Genomic DNA, 18,383 nt, shown 5'->3' with positions numbered 1-18,383 from the left:
GAGGTGAGAGGCCAGGACCCAGGGAGAGAATTTACAGAGTGGCAAACATTACTCCCCAAACGAATACATTTCTCTTTTTGTTTTTAAGCTAACTATTGGAGTCTTGCATTCTTGCGAAAGGTATCCTTCCCGAACCCCATGGGTGCACATCCGAGGGGAGGAAAGATGGGAAGAGGGGCGGAAGGGACGTTTTAGAAAGGGGAGGAGGGTAGGCAAAAAGTAGCTACCTGATCCATTAGTTCTCTAGTAGCCATCAAATAGACCCTCCAATATCATCTATTACAGTTTGGCACCCCTAAAAGACTGAACTTTACAATCCCTAAGAAACAACAGAAAAAAATGTTTAAGCTACTGCTCTGTGGAGCTTTTGTGCTTGCAGCCGTTATTGGATTTTGGGGTCTCTAACATCCTCTGTCGCAAAATCACCACCATGATTGTTGATTGTTGATTCTCTGGATTTTCTTGGCAACACCATAATGGTCATACTCCAGTTGCCATTTCAAACTAAAACTATACTCTGGCAGATTTTTGACTCAAGTTGACATCATTTCTATGGCAGCTTTACAGACTCTGACCTATTTGAAGAATATCTATAGATTTGTAATCCCCCAAAAGGCAGCACAGATAATGGTGGTGGATACTAACTTGGAAAATGTTCTTAAGAACATGTTTGAGGAATTGAGCGAGGCTAAAGGGCTACACCAGATTAAGGACAAGAACAATGGCCAGACAGATAGTGCACCCAAAGAGAAAGAGAAAGGCAAAGAAAACAAAGGTTACTGCAAAGGGAAATGACAGTGACAAGGACACTAAGTCTGATAGGGAACCTGAAAACAGTTTTCCACTAAAGGATGTCACTAAATTATCAAGGACCACCCATTAGCCATACAACAGAAGCAAAAGCCCACAGGAAAATTTGGGAAGAAATACAACATTTTAATTCATGAAGAAACTTCTCTCTTTTAATCAACTTAAAGTAGTTACTCAGACCCTCGATTGAACACTCAGGCTCTCCCCCTCCAACTCCAGTTTCCCATTCAAAGCTTTCAGCCAACCATTCGGGACTCTGACCAGTTCTCCTGGCCCTCACCTCGCTCTTGTTTTTACCCTTCTCCCGTTCTGACCTGGATTTTCTTTGGGTACATTCCTCGAGCCATTGGTTGAAGACTTCGTCGTCTTCTTCAATCTCTCGACCTGCTTTGCTTAAAACAGACTATAGAAACAATATTCTTTCCTCATTAAATGAACCCCACCTTGGCCAGCTTACCTTCGGATTGGCCTTTGTCACCGTTTGCTATTTCTCCAAATACTTGTGCTTGCATCAGGTCCATACTTCGAAACCATGTAACTTGCGGCCGGATTTCTAGGTGGCTCTTCGGGCAGCTTCGGGCTGTTGTCCCACCTTTCGTCGGGGGACATCAGACAAGCTGTTACCCATGTCCGATAGCGCCTGGGTGGCTATGGACGATGCGGCTGTGCACCCCACAGATGCCCAACTAATAATCCCTTAATTAAAGAGCGGCTCCCAAACACGAGATGCCCTTGCTCACCGGCCTCCTGCCCTAACCCCAAACGGCTTGTGTGAGGTATCTCAAGTCTCGGGGTCCTCGTTAGCGGGAGGGCTCAGGCAGCCGGGACTTCGGATCTTGGTGGGACCTCCATTATGCCAAATGGAAAAAAAAACACAACAACGCAGAACTATTAAATAGTCAAAAATCACTCTTTAATTGAGGGAAAAGGGGTTAGGTTAGCGCTACTAAGTTGCGACAACAGAGCTGCTCCCCGAGACTGCACGGGCTGGACGCCCTGGTCACTGACCCCTGGGAGTGCCACCGACTCAAGATGGACTCTGAGGAACACAAGAACTTGGGGAGCCTATATACCATTTGGGGAGTCCGGGGACAAGGAAAGATGATTGCTATCACACTAGCTACAAAGAAAATGGGAGTGTTCACACTACACTGACAGGATACATTCAAGCTTGGGAAAGGAGTCATAGCTAGAGGCTAGGGTGTAAGAGACGTCTCACCCAACTGGGATTGTCATTCCGCAGAGGGTCCCCCACTCAGTCTGAAACTTCTCACTTGGGATTCCCTTCAGGGTAGATTCCCATGGGAAAAGGGAACAAGTGCAAGCTTTGGGGTCTCCAAGCTACAAGCCAGTCCGGAAACTTGGGGTTCATCAGAGCTCACTAGGTAACAAGTTTGGAATTCCTAAATGCCATGTTGACAGGAGCAAAGGGAAGACACCTTGATTTTGCAACTCCCACAAGCATGACCTACTTCAGGAAATGTAGGGAAGACTTGCTCCAAGCTATTCAGCTCTGTTGCTTGAAGCCTAATGCATGGGCAAGGGTTGACAAACTCATGCAAAATAAAGGGGAACATCCAGCTTCACTTATAGATCATCTCTCTGAAATGGCTGACTCAATTATGGGTTTAGAGGCAAATAGTGAGGAAGCTCCTCGTCACGTGAGAAGAGTTTTTGAAGGAATGCACACCTCACTTGAAAAAAATTTTTTAAACATTACTTATTACACATCACAAGTCCTTCAGAACTATCTTGGATCATTGTATTGCAGAGAATAACTAAGCCTTTTACAGTCGATCATCATACAATATTGCTCATAGTGTATACAATGTTTCCCTGGTTTTGCTCATTTCATTCTGCATCGGTTCATGTAAATCTTTCCAGGTTTTTTCTGAAGCCATCTTTGCAAGTTAATTTAAAAAAAAAACATGGAAAAACCTGCATGAAATTATGAATAATGAAAGAAACAGAATCAAGAGCACATTTATATACAGCAACAGAAATCGTGTTTGCACAATGACTTGTATACGTCTACCTCCAGAGAAAGAACTGATAAATAGAAACAAACAAGACATAGTTTACATATAGATTTAGTATTATCTTTTTTGGTCAAATGATGCCTTCTCCAGGGAAGGGAGGGAAATACGTGGGATTTTTAAAAAACCTTTACTTGCTGTCTTAGAATCAATACTGGGTATTGGTTCTAAGGCAGAAGAGCCGTAAGGGCTAGGCAATGGTGGTTAAGTGACTTGCCCAGAGTCACACAGCCAGGAAGTGTCTGAGGCCAGATTTGAACCCTGGACCTCTCGTCTCTAGGCCTGACTCTCCATCCACTGAACCACTTCAGTGTCCCCATGGGAATTTTAATGTAACAAACTAATTTTTTTAAGTGTTCATTAAGCACCTACTATGTGCCAAGCACTACTGCTAGGCCTACAGGGATACAAAGATAGAAAGGAAATAGTCTCAGCCCTCAAGGGCATTCTACCAAAGAAAACAAGAAGTGCCCACAAAAGTATATGTAGCATATACACAAAATATATACAAAGTCATAGGGAGAGGAGAGAGATTAGCAAGTGAGAGAGGGCAGATCAGGGAAGACTTCACGTAAAGGCTTAGCCTGAGCTAAGTTTTGAAAGCAAGTAGGGAATCCCAATAGACAGAGACGACTTGAAGAAGCCCATCCCTGGCATGGGTAGTGGACACAGTACTAGACAAGTGACAGAGCGTCAGCTACGAGAACTAGCTCTCAAAAGGCCGGTTTGGCGAAGATGTAAAATGTGAGAAAGGGAATATTGTTTAAGGATGAAAAGAAGGTTGGACACACACACATTGTAAAGGGCTTTGAATAGGAAACCAAAGACTTTGTATTTGATCCTAGAGGTCAAGGAGTTTCTCGGGTCAAAGGATGTACTTGTTCAGTCCATTTGTTCTTTTTTTTATTTTAAATATTTAATTTTGGAAATTTGTTCTTCAGGAAAATCACTTGGCTTCAGCATAAAGGATAGACCGGAGAAGAGAGAGACGTAAGACAGGGAAATCAGTTAGGCAACTATTACAAAGAGAGTCTAAGTAGATCCATCCTTCTGGGATTGCAAACATGGAAATGTTTAAGGATGGTAACTTAAGACCACTGGTAACATTCAACAATAAAGTGTCACACTGGTCTTACAATACGAACTCATGCAATATGCAATAAGATTCTATAGAAAAGCACTTTGGAAAGTGTGCAATAGTTATCACAAATACATTATAGCATTAGTCTTATTTTGCTATGATTCTGTGGCAACATTTTCCTTTCTATCATCCGTTCCCACTCTTGTTCAGTAATATCTGACACTTTGTGACCCCATTTGGGGCTTGGCAAAGATCCTGGAGTGGTTCGCCATTTCCTTCTCCAGCTCGTTTGACAGATGAGGAAACTGAGGCAAGCAGGGTGAAGTGACTCACTCAGGGCCATACGCTAAGGTCAGATTTGAATTCAGGGAGATGAGTCTTCTTGGCTCTATCCATTGAGCTCCCCAGCTGCCACGCTTTCCATTAGATTCAATTGTGAACAAACAGAAATTGTAGAAACTTCACAAAAGGCAGTAACGATTACTTCGTCTTCCCCTGGAATTTGATCGTGCCACAGTAGACAGTGATGATACAGTTGATGAGATCTCGCCAGAAAAGCTCAGAGATTTGACCAGGCCATGGACTATCCGTGCCCTGCCTGGCCCAGGAACCAACCCCACGCAGCAGTTCCAGGATCGGCAGCAATGACGGGACTCACTGGTCTCAACTTCCCTCTAACCCTTTCCAGCAACAGAATTTGCCTCGAGTGCCATAACTCCCATTTATGGTTGTAGCTGTGACTGAGAGTCACATCTTAGTCTTTTAAACATGATCATCTTTTGGCTATTGAAAGTCTAGTCTACTGGGGAGTCTACGATTCAGCCACTGCTCAAGATACCTTGTAACTGACCTATAAAAATGGTGAGACGAGACTAGGCCCTTCACTAACCCTCTAAATCAGGAATTCGTCATCTTTTTTGTGGCCATGGGCTCCTTTGACAGTCTATTCAAGCCTATGGACTCCATCGCAGAATTATACATATATATATATATATATATATTTTTAACCCTTACCTTCTGCCTTGGAATCAATAGTGTGTTTTGGTTCCAAGACAGAAGAGTGATAAGGGCTAGGCAATGGGGGTTAAGTAACTTGCTTAAGGGTCACAGAGCTAGGAAGTGTCTGAAGCCAGATTTGAATCTGGGACCTTCTGTTTGAGGCCTGGCTCTCAAGCCACTGAGCTACCCAGCTGCCCCCAAAATAATACTTTTTTTTTAAACCCTTACCTTCTGTCTAGGAGTCAATAAGTCAGAAGAGTGGTAAGGGCTAGGCAATGGGGGTCAAGTGACTTGCCCAGGGTCACACAGCTGGGAACTGTCTGAGGCCAGATTTGAACCTAGGACCTCCCGTCTCTAGGGCTGGTTCTCAATCCACTGAGCTACCCAGCTGCCCCCCCCCCAATAATACTTTTAAAGGCATAGCATACACAAAGTTATAAGGAAAACCAATTTTAATAAAACAAAGTTGTCAAAATATTTTTATTTCTTTATTACCAATTACATACTATTGTAATTTCATTACAAATTTCCACATAAGTTTTCCCAAGTTAGATGATTGAATTTATCCCCCTCCCTCCCTTCCCTTCCCTCTTCCAGTGCTGGCAGGAAATTTGATCTGGGTTATACATGTATTATCATGTAAAACGTAGTTCCTTTTTGTAAGTGAGTAATCTGATTGAATGTCAAAATATTTTTTAAAAGCCCAAGTTCATAGAACGGGAGGTCCTGAGTTCAAAACTGGCCTCTGACTCTTCTCAGCTGGGTGACCCTGGGCAAGTCACTTAACCCTCACTGACTGCCTAGCCCTTACCTCTCTTTCTGCCTTTTGGAACGAATTCACTGTATTGAGTCTAAGAAGGAAGGTCAGGATTATTTTTTTTAATCAAGTTCATGGACCCCAGGTGAAGAACCTCTGCCCTAGATAAGGGATCCAGAAATTAAATAGCTTCAAACTGGTAGCAATAACTTGACTGGCATCTATGAATAGAATTCACATTTTAAAACAATATAATTAACATCTAAAAGAAAAAAATCTTCATTCTGGGGTTGAGAAATCCCTTTAATATTAAATATAGAAGCCAAGAAAGGAATTATTATTGGACATCCCTCTCAGGCTATGGTCCCTGGCAATGGAAATGATAGAAATCTCTGGCTCTATGACGATAGGTGGAAGTTCAAATTTTGCTCCCCAAGGAAGGTCTTTCCTATTGTCAAGCTGGTCTCTGCTGGTATCCTCCTTGTGCAGTTCCACCTGTTGAACTATGTTCAGATCGCAGCCATCCTGGGACCACAAAGACAGCTGGGTAAGATCAGGTGTGGACACAGCATGGACTCTTTATTTAATTCAGGTACCTCCCTGGGGACCTTTTGAAAGGGGAAGTCCTTCTATCCTCATGAAGCACCTTTGGAAATCAACCCACTGAACAGCTTCCTCATTAAGGTTTATGGCTTGCTTTCAGCTGAGCTTTTTCTGGCCACTGAGGGAAGGAAGAGAGGCTCAGCAGAAGGGGTTCAATCAGCTGGGACTTGCACAGATTATCCATTTCCCCAGCTTCTCCACTCTGCTTGTCACAGAAGAAGGCACTTGTTGACGGAGTGCCCTTTGTCAAAGGAAGCTTTCTGAACCTCAGTTTTCTCCTGAAGTACATGGTTCAGCTCAGCAGCCTTTTTTAGTGTGCCAACCAACCCTACAGCAACCCAAATAAGCCTGGCCACCTGTGGCCATTTAGCCTTTAACCCATGTAGTCAGGCTCACACCTACAACCAAACCAAACCAAACAAACCAAACCATCCAATCCTGGGAAAGTTTAAAACCCTTGAGTAGTTCCGTAAAAGCAAGTTTGGGGGCAGCTGAGTGGTTCAGTGGACAGAGAGCCGGGCCTCAAGACCGGAGGTCCTAGGTTCAAATCTGCCCTGAGACTCCTTAATTTTGTAACTCTGGGCAAGTACTTCACCCCCATTGCCTAGCCCTTACAGCTCTTCTGCTTTAGAATCAACATACAGTAGTGATTCTAAGATGGAAGGTGAGGGTTTAAAAATTAAAAAGTAAACCCAGTAGCTATGGCCCCAGACCCATAAGTTGGAGTTGAAATATCAACTAGTTGACAGTTCTCCAAGAGTCTTCCCGTATCCCAACTAACATGAATCAAGACCATTTCCCATCACTCCAATCAAAGTTCCTTGCTCCCTTCCCACAGTGCCTAATCCTACTGGACAAGAACCCTATAAAAACCCACCAGACCCATCCTTTTTGGGTGGTCCATTCCTTTCATTTTTATTTCTTTCTTTGTTTGTTTTAAACCCTTACCTCCTGCCTTAGAAGCAATACCATGTATTGGTTCCAAAGCAGAAAAGTGGTAAGGGATAGGTAATGGGGGTAAAGGGAATTGCCCAGGACCACACATTTAGGAAGTGTCTGAGACTGGATTTCAACCCAGGACCTCCAATCTCTAGCTAGGCCTGGCTCTCAATCCACTGAGTCACCACTCTAGGCCTTTTCACTGACTATCTCCCATGCCCAAAGTCCACTTTCTCCTTGCTTTTTTGTCTTCATTCAAAACAAATCACCACTTCTCTATGAGGACTTTCCAGATTCCCTAATTACTAGTGACTGTCCATCCCCCTCCAACTACCTTATGGTTAACTGCCTTGGATTTCTTTTGTTTTTTTTTTTTTGTGTGTGTGTCTATGTGCAAAGGTGAATGCTTCCACAGACACTTCTAGTAATGAAATCACAGAAACTTATTTGCTACCAATCAATAAGCAGAGTCAAGTAGGGATTAAGGAATTTTCCTATAATCTTATCACAATGTGTGGACAAACTCTAAATCAACCTGAAAGACTCATAACACTTTGGGCCATTGGATGAAGGCATACGATGCCACATAGGAGAAACATCTTGGGCTACAGACAAAGAGAGTAGCAAGTCCAATTTTGAGCTCAAAAACATCAGATTTTCTGCTGCAGTCAAGCTCTTGGAAAGCATTCTCTCCTCTTCTTCCTCTTTCCATCTTCCCTCTATCCCTCTTTTCCCCTCTCCCAATTCCCAACCCCCCCCCTTCTCTCTCTCTCTCTCCCTTCCTCCTTTCTCCTTCCACCTTACCCCTTTAGTGGAAATGTTATCAGAGAGACCTGGACCATTAGCCAACAATGTATCTAGAGGACAAACTAAGGACAAATATAAGTACAGAAAAAAGGACAGGGCAGCTAGGTAGATACTTTCTAGTTGTAGAGCAGGGGAGGAAGGGAGAAAGGGAAGGAAGTTAGGGGAGCAGGGGAGGAAGGGAGAAAGGGAGGAAACATAGTTACCCTATGGAGGAAGTAATTTTAAGAAGTATGAGACTTTACACCAGAGAGAAAAGCTGTCTATAGACTCTAGAAAGCACCAGCTCTCAGAGTCTAGAAGAGAGTTACACTTAAGGGGCACTTCATTAGCAGTCTATGAAAGAAAAAAAAGGACTTTTCGCCTTGGAGAGATGTTAGTTACTCATGTCATTTCTATTCCCATAACTGCAGCCAACAAAAATCTGTGGTTTCTATTACTGCTGTCAACATTTGCTTTGGGATTCACTATGTCTCATTCATCACTTACATTATGGCTCTTTCCAAATGGAATATCTAAAGCCGACTTTTACTGAGTTATGGTAGAGTTGTAGTTTGAGATTATTCCCTTTTTTCCCTGATCCATAACTTCAATTTCCATACAAAGTGACTCAATTAACACTTACATTTATCCTGAGAACAATTTATCATTAGATTTTTTAGAGAATCATAAGTGGTCTGCCACTAAGGAAAGAAACACTTAAATACTTTCTGCAAGAATCAGCTTAAGTATCACCCCAGCAGCTCAAGCATTCCCTTCCAAAACTACCTTCTGTCTCTTTTGTTCCTAAGTTGTTTATAGCTGCGTATCTCCATTAGAATGTAAGCTCCTTGAGAGCAAGGACTGTTTCACTTTTGTCTTTGTATTCCCAGAACCTGGATTCACTTTCCTTCCCTTGTTCTCCAATTCGTCAGTGTCATCATCTTTCCAATATTTCACGTTAGAAATCCTCTTTTACTCTTTCCTTCCCCTGGATCCAATAGATTGTAAGCTGTCTGAAGCAATGCACCACTTTTTTATTCCTCTGTAATGCCTTATCATTGGACAATCAAAACAGTGTCTACCCCAGGAAAAAAACAAAACTATAAATCCTAAAGATCCTCAGTAAAATGGCTAACATTTCATAAGTATGGTTAATATGAACTACAAATCAGTAGAGCTGCATTTTTGATAGTATGATTAGATTGCTCCCCCACCCCCCAATTAATCAATGCTGGGAATGAATCCATATATACACAATGTTACAAAATCTTATTGTTTTTCTCTTCAAACCTCTCTTGGATTTCCCTTATCCCCATTCCTCTCTGTTTCCACTTCAAAAACCAAATATTGACCCTTCTTCTCTTGGGTTTGTCTGACTGAAATAGCTTCCCAAATTGCCTACCTCTACCTTTCCCCCTTAATTAATTATCTCAGCATATTGACAAGCTGACCTTTCTGAAATGTTATTTTCTCTACTCAACAGTTTGCAATGGCTCCCTATTCTTTTGCTTGGTTTTTCAAGGCCCTCTAGAATTTGGTGATAACCTGTCTAATCTAATTTCCCATTTTTCTTTAATCCGGGCTGGTTTCCTCAGTAGCCCCAACATAAACTATGCTGATATCTAACCTCATTTTTTTTTATCCTTTACCTTCTATCTTGGAATCAATACTGTGTATTGGTTCCAAGGCAGAAGAGTGGTAAGGGCTAGGCAATGGGGGACAAGTGACTTGCCCAGGGTCACACAGCTAGGCAATGTCTGAGGCCAGATTTGAACCCAGGACCTCCCATCTCTAAGCGTGCCTCTCAATCCACTGAGCCACCCAGCTGCCCCCTCATTTGTTTTTTTTTCTGCCTAGAATGCCATTCCTTGACTCTCTTCAAATATTTCTTTCTTCAAAGTCCAATTCAAAGCCCCACCTTCTCATTAAAGATCATTATAGTAATGTGCTTTTCTAAGCACTGAAGTTATACAGCTGGAAGAGACTTCAGAAATCCAGTACAACGTGTTCACTTAAAAAAAAAAAAACAGAGCTCAATAAAGACATCTAAATACCTCATAATTTAGTGATTAAAAAATAACTACAAACCTCTTCTTTGCAAAGATGTGGATCTATAGATATAGAATTCCGTATATTCTGTCAGAGTAGGATGATAGTATGATTAGTTTTGCTAAACTGTTTTTCCTTTGGTACAAAGGAGGACTCATTAGGTAGACATTGGGAAATGAATGATCTATTCACATAAAAAGATGATATGATTTTTTTTTGAAATAATTAATGAGATTGTTTCTTCAACTAAACTGTGAGTTTCTTGGCATCTAGGTCCTTGACTTCTATACTGTCTATAGCACCTTGCACAGTGTGGGAAACGAAACTATTTTATTGATAGTTGACTCACAAACCTTAAAGAAAAATAAAATGATAGCTTCTATGCAAAAAAACAAAAACAATTAGCCTCATCTCAAAAAGAAATGAACAAGTGAATGAATATGCTACTCTTCCCAAGCAATATTCTTGCTTGCTCAACATTTTATCCTTAAAAGCAACAATGAAATTTTTTTTAGTGGGATTAATAAGTCTTTTCAAAACAAGTTTCCAAATACTAATTTTCAAAGGCACATATCTAACGAATAGCTGAATAGCACATTAATTTGCATGTCATTTACAAAGGTCTTCACAGATGTTATGGTAATAATATTGGCACAATCTATTCAGGCAATTTTCAAAATATTGGTATTTCTACCTTGAAGTTATGATTTGTTAATAACTCTGTTCTCTCTTCCTCCATATCCAGATATTAGCATTGATCCATCTCAAAATCATGTGCAGAGATGGCACAGAGTAGGAACGCACAGAATCAGAGCTGGAAGGAACCCTCTCCTCAAGGTCATCTAGCTCAATCCATCCCAGAAGAGGAATCTCACTTATGTACATCCCTTTGGTGGAAAACTTTCAGAAACGGGAGCCTACAAACTCCGGAGTCAATCCATTTTACTCAGTTTCAAGTGTTTCCTTACATTGAGACCTTTTGCAACCTACGAACTCACTACTTCTAGGTTTGCCCCTTGAAGACAAACAGAACAAATGCCATCACTTTGCCACATAACTGCTCTTCAGATTCTTGAAAGAGAAGAAGTCAGGGTACATATGCTAGTTGTATGACACCTACCCTGCACTCCCTATTCCCTCATCAAACCAAAGGAAAAGTTAAAGGAGTTAATGAGAGTGAATACCTGAAATCTTAGTTCTGGCATCTTGAGCACAGGCACAGATTAAGGAATACTAACTCATAATAACAGGAATGTATCCACTTTGCTTGCCATTCACATTACTCTTCATACTGGGTCTTCTATGTTGTTGAATATAAAATAAATAATAATTATACAAAACACTATGGTTTGTTGTGTTTAGTGCCAGGCAAAACCTCTACAAATGCCAACAGTCTGCCAATGATGTCTTCTTAGTGGCTAAGAGCGAAGTGAAAGATATAAATTCTACTCTTAGCAACTAATACGTGGTTTATTTTAGATGAAGAGGTAAAACTGTTCTGGAGCAAAAGGTCACTGACAAAACACTATTCCACAACCTTAGTACATCATACTAGATTCTGCACAGTTGTTGCTTTATCAAAGGAACTAGAAAGAACCAAACAACCTATCATTTGAAAGTACCTGCAAAGAACCAAGTGTATTTATTCAACTTTTGTAATTAGTGGTAAGATTAAGTGGTACCAGAAAATATTCCATGACTGGGGACATGGTCCTCTTTCTGCCAAAACTTAGAGGGAACTAAATTGGGAAGGGAAAAAAACCTAATAAAAGCACCATCTATAATACTGAAGCATCTTTGTGCTATTTAATAAACATTTTTTTCCTTTCAGACTCAGAAGCAGCAGATTAATAAATGTGCAAATAAAAGCTCCATAGACAATCAGCTAGTCAAGTTCTACTCCCTCCCCCAATAAGACAACTTTTAAAATGCAAAGACCAACACAATTCCATGAGAACTTAGTCAATATTTATAAAATCGGGCTAGTGGTTGAAGAAAGAAAGGAAGAATAAAAAAGGAAGAAGTGTCCAGGCTGATGGAAAAGTTAGGTTGATAACAGTGAATTTACAACTCCTTAGAGGCTCAGAATTATTAGTTTCAAGAGATGGAGTTTGAAGCTAACGAGTTCCCTTGAAAACCTCCAGTGCAAATTCACAGGTGATATCTATCTATCCATCTATTTACACACACACACACACATATATACATACACATATATACATATGCACGTGCAGATACATGTGCATGTATGTGTATATGTTTATATAACACGTTACACATAACATTGGGTGACTATTAAGAGTATTTGTTATGGATACATATGCATAACACACGTATGCTTGTAGATATACACACATCGATATATATCCATCTATGTGTATAGAAGTATGCTGTTATATAAAATATTGTCTATGCATATTTTATATAAAAACATGTTATATAGAGAATTTACACATACCCACATATGCACTAGTTTCCCAATACTCATTTTCAAAGATTAATTTGAATGTAAATTACAAAAAGTTTCCAGAGATGTTATGGCTCACAGTCCTGAGGGGGCAAATAGATCCTAGAATTCTTCATTCTATAAGCTATGAAAGAGAAGAGGTAATTGGGGTGGGGGGTGGGGGCATCAGGACTATTTTTCTCTCCACAGAACTTGGTATCCAAGGTCCTAGCTGCTACAAAGGGAGGCTTCCAATCACCGCATCCACTTCCCGCGCTTCCTTAGGGGAAGGCAAGACCAGGTGTTTGCACTTTCCCTTTCCACGCCCTCCTAGGTGCTGATGTCTTAAAACCTTGGAGAGGTGGTGAAAGAGGGAGGGAAGAAGAGGAAGATTAACCATGGAGAAAGGAGCTGGAAAGGTGAGTTGGAAGAAGCCTCTGGCTCCGTGCCACTTAGGCTCGCACCGACTAAATGTTAAATGCCTGAAGGGTGGAGACTGGCAGCTGGTGAGGTGCGTCCGGGCCACCGAGAGCTCCAGGCATCTCTCTTGGCGAGACGGTCCCGGGAATGTTCCCAGTGCAGGAGGGTGGGAGGCAAGAGGCACTACATAGACCCCGCGCCCAAGGGAACGTGTATGTGTAAGTATGTGTGCGAGTGTGTTGTAATTGTAAGTGTGAGTGCGTGAGTGGCGCGTGAGTGAGGGGGACAGACCCCCGCAGCTGCAAGAGATGACTGGAGCCTCACGCGCACCCCACCCCCGCATTTGCTAGGTGGACCAGGTAGTAGGAGACCAAGCAAGCCCCGTGCTCCGGAGCCCCACGAATGGACCTGGCAAGGAACAAGACCCACACGGGGCAACAAGCAAACCGTTAAGCAAAAAGCTCCTCGGTTCCGTGGCCCGCCGCCTGCCTGCCTGCCTGCCTCGCCACGGTTCGCCTCACCTGGTCAATCAATGCCGCCGCCGCCGCCGCCGCCGCCGCCGCCGCCGCCGCCGCCGCCGCCGCCGCCGCCGCCGCCGCCGCCGCCGCCGCCGCCGCCGCCGCCGCCGCCGCCGCCGCCGCCGCCGCCGCCGCCGCCGCCGCCGCCGCCGCCGCCGCCGCCGCCGCCGCCGCCGCCGCCGCCGCCGCCGCCGCCGCCGCCGCCGCCCTGTGAGTAGTGGGTAGCGGATCCTAAAGAGGCCGCCCCATTTATTTCCCGGGCTCCGCCCATCCCGGCCGTCAAGTGGCACGCCTCCAACTCAAGATTCTCGGGGGAATGAGGCGGAGCTTTGTTATTCCCTGCTCCCAACCTCCCCCCTCCCTTACCCCTGCCAGGTGGCGCTTATTTAGGATTTGAGACGCGCTCAGTCCACCTGGCCAATCAAGCTCCGCCCACTCCCACCCTAGCCAAGGCTCTAGAGTGCTTTCATCCCCGCCCCCTTCAACTCCGCCTTAATCCGCGTGCTTCAGAAAGAGAACTGGGCTAAGGGAGGAGAAAGTGGAAGAGGCTGGCAACAGTCTGCCAGTTCTTGTGCCTCACTAACTTCCTCGCGCTAGAAAAGGACCCGCCGAAAGGGGTAATCCGTTTATTGTAATGTTTGCTCTCAGTAGGCCGCCCCATTTATTTCCCGGGCTCCGCCCATCCCGGCCGTCAAGTGGCACGCTTCCAACTCAAGATTCTCGGGGGAATGAGGCGGAGCTTTGTTATTCCCTGCTCCCAACCTCCCCCTCCCTTACCCCTGCCAGGTGGCGCTTATTTAGGATTTGAGACGGGCTCAGTCCACCTGGCCAATCAACCTCCGCCCACTCCCATCCTAGCCAAGGCTCTAGAGTGCTTTCATCCCCGCCCCCTTTAACTCCGCCTTAATCCGCGTGCCTGAACCCTTGGTGTTCAGAAAGAGAACTGGGCTAGGGGAGGAGAAAGTGGAAGAGGCTGGCAACAGTCTGCCAGTTCTTGTGCCTCACTAACTTCCTCGGGCTAGAAAAGGACCCGCCCAAAGAGGTAAGCCGTTTATTGTAATGTTTGCTCTCAGTTGCATCCACTGCTAGTTTAGAAACACCTATTGCAGTTGAAAAAAATGATAAAAATCAACTCGAATGGGACAAGATCCCGTCTGAGAAATAGTAATGTTAACTGGAGAGATGCAGATACCGGGTGATTACTAAAGCCAGGGATTAACTTGCCCCTTTCAGTAATGAGCACTAAATCCAGTGACCTTTTTTTCAGTCTTTCTGCAGGATTTGACACTGTTGTTTATCCCCACCCCATCCTTGAAATTCTCTCTAGTATCCACACTACACTCTTCTCATTCTTCTGTTTCTCCAGCTGCTGGCACTTTCTTTTTTTAAATAATATTTTATTTGATCATTTCCAAACATGATTCATTAAAGACAAAGATCATTTTCTTTTCCTGCCCCCCACCCCCCATAGCTGAGGCGTGATTCCACTGGGTGTCACATGTGTTCTTGATTCGAACCCATTTCCATGTCGTTGGTATTTGCATTAGGGTGTTCATTTAGAGTCTCTCCTCAATCATGTCCCCTCAACCCCTGTAGTCAGGCAGTTGCTTTTCCTCGGTGTTTCCACTCCCATAGTTCATCCTTTGCTTATGAATAGTGGTTTTTTCTCCTAGATCCCTGCAGATTGATTTAGCTCTTCATAAATTTGAGTCATTAAACCTCTGTCAGAGGTTTCTATGAAGATTTTTTTCCCCAATTTGTTGTTTCCCTTCTGATTTTAGTTACATTGGTTTTGTTTGGACAAAAGCTTTTTAATTTGATGTGGTCAAAATTATTTATTTTACATTTTGTGATTCTTTCTAAGTCTTGCTTGGTTTTAAAGCCTTCCCACCCCCCACCCCCCCCAGGTCTGACATGTATACTATTCTGTGTTTACCCAATTTACTTATGGTTTCGTTTCCTTCTTTATGTTTAAGGCATTCACCCATTTTGAATTTATCTTGGTGTAGGATGTGAGGTGTTGATCTATTCCTAATCTCTCCCATACTGTCTTCCAATTTTCCCAGCAGTTTTTTTCGAATAGTGGATTTTTGTCCCAAATGCTGGGATCTTTGGGTTTATCGTATACTGTCTTGCTGAGGTCGCTTTCCCCCAGTCTATTCCACTGATCTTCCTTTTCTGTTTCTTAGCCAGTACCGAATTGTTTTGATGACTGCTGCTTTGTAATATAGTTTAAGGTCTGGGACTGCAAGGCCCCCATCATATGTGGTTTTTTTTTCATTATTTCCCTGGAAATCCTTGATCTTTTGTTATTCCAAATGAATTTTGTTATGGTTTTGTTCTAAATCAGTAAAGAAATGTTTCGGGAGTTCAATGGGTATGGCACTAAATAGATAAATAAGTTTGGGTAGGATGGTCATTTTTATTATATTGGCTCGTCCTATCCATGAGCAGTTAATGTGTTTCCAGTTGTTCAAGTCTAGTTTTAGTTGTGTGGAGAGTGTTTTGTAGTTGTGTTCCTATAGTTCCTGTGTTTGTCTCGGGAGATAGATTCCTAGGTATTTTATTTTGTCTAAGGTGATTTTTGAATGGGATGTCTCTTTCTAGTTTTTGCTGCTGAGCTGTGTTGGAGATATAGAGAAATGCTGATGACTTATGTGGGTTTATTTCATCTCCTGCAACTTTGCTAAAGTTGTTGATTATTTCAGTTAGCTTTTTGGCTGAATCTCTAGGATTCTTTAGGTAGACCATCATGTCATCTGCAAAGAGTGATAACTTGGTCTCCTCCTTGCCTATTTTGATGCCTTCGATTTCTTTTTCTTCTCTAATTGCTACTGCTAGTGTTTCTAGTACAATGTCAAATAGTAGAGGTGATAATGGGCATCCTTGTTTCACTCCTGATCTTATTGGGCATGCATCTAGTTTATCCCCATTGCAGATGATATTAGCTGATGGTTTTCGATATATACTGTTTATTATTTTTAGGAACGACCCTTCTATTCCTATGCTTTCTAGTGTTTTTAATAGGAATGGGTGTTGTATTTTATCAAAGGCTTTTTCTGTGTCTATTGAGATGCTCCCACTTTCTTCAACGATTGTCTTCCTCCTTTTCCCATTGAACCGTTTATTCCTAAAAATGTAATCCTTGGCCAGCTGCTCTTTTATGTTCTCTCCCTCAGAACACTTATAGCTTCAACTATCTACTTTGTGTTATTTACTGACTTTCCTGCTGCCTATCAAGCATTCCTATGTCATATATATATATATGTATAGAAAATATTCCCTACTGATACTATCTCTCCCCCTCTCACCCAAGCTAGAAAAGGCAATCCTCATTGCCTTCACAGCTTCCCTTCTCTCTCACTTGTCTTTCCTAAGCGATCTGACTTCCTATTTGAGAATTAGTCAAAAGGACCTTACTTTTTTTTTTTCATTTGAAAGTTGCATCCCACCTGTTTGAGTACAAATGCTTTAGATTCTTTGGTTGGGATGAAATCAAACCAGATCAATAATCCATCTGCCAAATGGTTTATTGGGCTGTGGCCACTCCCGAAGTCACAAACTTTTTGAGCCACAGGTGAGAGTTGAGTGCCAAGTGGACACCAAAGGTGGATGAGCAGCCCTAAAAAAGGTTTGGCAGGCCCTTTCACCAGAGGGGCTAGTCCTCCTTGCACATCCATACACTCCAAACCAGATTGAGGGGAACTGAGGGGCCACAAACCCTTAAATGTGTTAGGGGCTCTCAACCCCAAGTATGTGAAGATTGCCCCCAATAGAATGGGCAGATGAGAACAATTTGTTCCAGTGGCCATGAAGGCAGCTACAGCAGGCTCTGTAGAATTATTAGAATTTAGACATTGAAGATGTCACGGTCCTCCATGGCATCCCAAGCTAAACTTTTGTCTTGCTTCTGGACTTCAGTAACTCCGGAAGAGAGGATGAAGCTGACAATTTTGTGCATCTTTGCCTCACTTGAATCCAATTCATGTACAAGTCGAGACATCACCCTGTGATGTCATTGGTCCTTTTTGACAATGAAGGACAATGAACCAGATCGGTAACCAACAATTAGAGGCTTGCCTAGTCCCCTCCAAGGTTATAAGACTCTCCTAGTCTCCTCCCATCAGGTCTACTTCAGAGTGCAGAATCAGTCACACTACTGGGGACAAGCAACATATTCTCTAATATTCAGTTTTCAAGACAAATCCAACTAAGAGAGAGACTCTAGGACACAAGGTCTCTTGAAAGGGAGAAAAGGGCAAAGGAGTCCTTTCTACCTGCAGGCCACAGTGAGGTTTTGTTTCGATCATATCCACCTCTTTATGATCCCATTTGAGGTTTCCTTAGCAAAGCTACTGGAGTGGTTGACCAGTTCCTTCTCTAGCTCATTTGACAGATGAGGAAACTGAGGCAAACAGGGTACAGTGATTTGTCCAGAGACTGTGGGACTGAGATTTCCTTAGCTTTAGGTTGTACTGTAGGATCTTGTAGTGATGGAAATAGTACAAAGCATGAATTCTGCCTTTTATTGAAGAATCTTCATGTTTGTTTGTATTTGAGTTTGTTTCAGAGATTGCATTCATTGCTCCTATTTGCTTTGTATTAGCTTAAAACCTATGGCTTAGGTTACTATGAATATACTTTGTATAACCTCGTCTTACTTTGATATAAAAATGACTGTGGCACTGAGATTTCCCACGTTTTAGGTGTATTGTAGGTTTTTGTAGTGTTGGGTTATAGGACAGAGCATGAATTCTGCCTTTGGTTGAGGAGTCTTCATTGTTTGCTCGTATTTGAATTTGTTGCTTTTTTCACCCACAGTATTTTATTTGGTCATTTTTCAAACATCCCTCATTGGAAACAAAGGTCATTTTCTTTTCCTGACCCCTCCCACCACCCCTCCCATAGCCGATGCACGATTCCACTGGGTATCACATGT

At 42.7% G+C, this 18,383-nt stretch overlaps 2 long non-coding RNA genes across 2 annotated transcripts in view; both read left to right on the top strand.

Annotated features, from left to right (window-relative positions):
* Positions 1 to 11,400, top strand: part of LOC103093848 (uncharacterized) — a 31,332-nt gene extending 19,932 nt beyond the window's left edge. The window contains exon 2 of the long non-coding RNA XR_008914164.1: positions 10,806 to 11,400. This is a non-coding gene — a long non-coding RNA (uncharacterized LOC103093848). The remainder of the gene's footprint in view (positions 1 to 10,805) is intronic.
* A 2,896-nt stretch (positions 11,401 to 14,296) lies between these two features.
* Positions 14,297 to 18,383, top strand: part of LOC103094128 (uncharacterized) — a 28,117-nt gene continuing 24,030 nt past the window's right edge. Inside the window, exon 1 of the long non-coding RNA XR_008914203.1 lies at positions 14,297 to 14,486. This is a non-coding gene — a long non-coding RNA (uncharacterized LOC103094128). The remainder of the gene's footprint in view (positions 14,487 to 18,383) is intronic.

Source organism: Monodelphis domestica, chromosome 8 (genome assembly GCF_027887165.1).
Source record: "Monodelphis domestica isolate mMonDom1 chromosome 8, mMonDom1.pri, whole genome shotgun sequence".
In the NCBI taxonomy this organism is placed as follows: Eukaryota; Metazoa; Chordata; class Mammalia; order Didelphimorphia; family Didelphidae; genus Monodelphis; species Monodelphis domestica.
This window is presented reverse-complemented; position numbering and strand designations above follow the sequence as displayed.